Raw genomic sequence first — 2,440 nt, forward strand, 5'->3', positions numbered from 1 at the left:
AGGCATGTGGGAGACTCCCCAAACATATGAAAGAAGGTACTCTGGTCAAATGAGACTAAAATTGAGCTTTTTGGCCATCAAGGAAAACGCTATGTCTGGCACAAACCCAACACCTCTCATCACCCCGAGAACACCATCCCCACAGTGAAGCATGATGGTGGCAGCATCATGCTGTGGGGATGTTTTTCATTGGCAGGGACTGGGAAACTGGTCAGAATTGAAGGAATGATGGATGGCGCTAAATACAGGGAAATTCTTGAGGGAAACCTGCTTCAGTCTTCCAGAGATTTGAGACTGGGATGGAGGTTCACCTTCCAGCAGGACAATGACCCTAAGCATACTGCTAAAGCAACACTAGAAGGGTTTAAGGGGAAACATTTAAATGTCTTGGAATGGCCTAGTCAAAGCCCAAACCTCAATCCAATTGAGAATCTGTGGTATGACTTAAAGATTGCTGTACACCAGCGGAACCCATCCAACTTGAAGGAGCTGGAGCAGTTTTGCCTTGAAGAATGGGCAAAAATCCCAGTGGCTAGATGTGCCAAGCTTATAGATACATACCCCAAGAGACTTGCAGCTGTAATTGCTGCAAAAGGTGGCTCTACAAAGTATTGACTTTGGGGGGGGGGGGGGGGGTGTGAATACTTATGCACGCTCAAGTTTTCTGTTTTTTTGTCTTATTTCTTGTTTGTTTCACAATAAAAAATATTTTGCATCTTCAAAGTGGTAGGCATGTTGTGTAAATCAAATGATACAAACCCCCAAAAAATAAATTTTAATTCCAGGTTGTAAGGCAACAAAATAGGAAAAATGCCAAGGGGGGTCAATACTTTCGCAAGCCACTGTATATTATATTATTATATATATATATATATATATATATATATATATATATATATGTGTGTGTGTGTCATATTTGCTGCGTCTTATTTGTTACACAATAATACATAAATAAAAAAAAATTGTGTGTATACTGGCGATTACCATTTTAAAATCGGACAACAGTATCAGTATCTACATTTAAATCCCATCCATAATTTTTATATAACAGCTTAATCGTGGTGTGGGAGTTCCCATCTTTCTGCTGAGCAGCTCAGCAGCTGAGAGTCGGTGAGTTCATTGAGTCAGCACTAAGCCAACGCTGCACGTCACTCGCTCTCTTGACATCCGCAGGAAGGTCGTTCCAGCACTGCAGGGCATGTGTGGAGAAGGACAGCCAGTCTTCTAGTGGAGGCGGCGCGGAGTGATCGGTGAGGGTGTAGGGAGAGATGAGGGTCTAGAGGTAGCTGGGTGCAGCCTAGTGAAGGCATCGGTAGGTGAGTACAAGTCTTGAACTGGATGCAAGCGGTGATCAGGAGCCAGTGAAGTAGTGTGAGAGAAGCTAGACGGAGTTCTGGATGAGCTGGAGCGGACACAGGGAGGCCAGCCAGGAAGGAGTTGCAGTATAGGTGGACGAGAAGTTGCATGGAGTAGTTGGTGAGGAAGGGTCTGATTCTTTGTACGTTGCTCAGGAAGAACCAGCAAGTGCGTGCTAGAGTGGAGATGTGCTGGGAGTAGGAGAGACAGGGGTCCAGAGTTACTGAGGTTCTTGGCTGAGAAGGAAGGAGAGTGTGGTAGATTCCAGAGGAATGGAAGAAGAGAGGAAGAAAAGGGTGTGTTTGTGGCCCTGGAGGAGGGAGGAGGTAGAGAATGGTTTCCGGGGGTTGTTATTGGAGGATTGGATAATAGATTGGGAATAGGAGCGTTTAGCAGAGGAGAGAGTAGAAGTTAGAGGGGTTAGGGGAGCAGTGGTTGAGAGAGGACACAGGACAAGAGTGAGAGGACAGAATAACAGGGATGTGAGAGACAGTCATTGCAGGACAGGTGAGACAGATAGGTACAGTAGTAGTGGGAGCAGGAAGGGTGGGAGGAGGGTACAGACCTGTCTAGTAGCTGGCATCTTCCAGAGCCAACAGCCTTTCCTTGCAGGACTCCCACAGCTAGACTCCCGGGCTTTTGGCAGAGGCTCTTCGGTTGGCTGAAGCGCCAGTACATACTGTAGACTAAAAAACAAGCTTTCCCTTTTGGTGCAGAATGAACTGGCCAGGAGTGCTCAGCAATGTGTTTCCTTTCTGGAGGAAGCAGATGACATGTATGGTAACCTTGAGGTTTTGGGGGGTTTTTTTGTTTTGTTTTGTTTTGTTTTTCCCTTAAAAGCCTAAAAAAGTACACTATTTCACAAGCAAATTTGACCCCTTACTGTATGAAGGTTTACATTCATACAATGAATGAATTTGCTGCTGTCATGTAAAAGTGTCTTTAGTTTATAATCACTTCATACTCAGCGCATAATGGTACCAAGCAGGTGGCCTGACCACAATCCTGTGAACAGCTCCACTGGAAAGGTTGTTCTCAGAAAGCAAGAGATCAGTAACAGCTGACAGATGACAGGGAGGGTATA

General features: G+C 45.2%; 1 long non-coding RNA gene across 1 annotated transcript in view; it reads right to left on the bottom strand.

Annotated features, from left to right (window-relative positions):
* Positions 1 to 904: 904 nt before the first annotated feature.
* LOC121315257 overlaps positions 905 to 2,440 on the bottom strand; it is a 3,542-nt gene continuing 2,006 nt past the window's right edge. The window contains exons 2-3 of the long non-coding RNA XR_005950224.1: positions 1,922 to 2,111; positions 905 to 1,547 (exon numbers count right to left, since the gene is read on the bottom strand). This is a non-coding gene — a long non-coding RNA (uncharacterized LOC121315257). The remainder of the gene's footprint in view (positions 1,548 to 1,921; positions 2,112 to 2,440) is intronic.

This window comes from Polyodon spathula, chromosome 5 (assembly GCF_017654505.1).
Source record: "Polyodon spathula isolate WHYD16114869_AA chromosome 5, ASM1765450v1, whole genome shotgun sequence".
NCBI classification, from domain to species: domain Eukaryota; kingdom Metazoa; phylum Chordata; class Actinopteri; order Acipenseriformes; family Polyodontidae; genus Polyodon; species Polyodon spathula.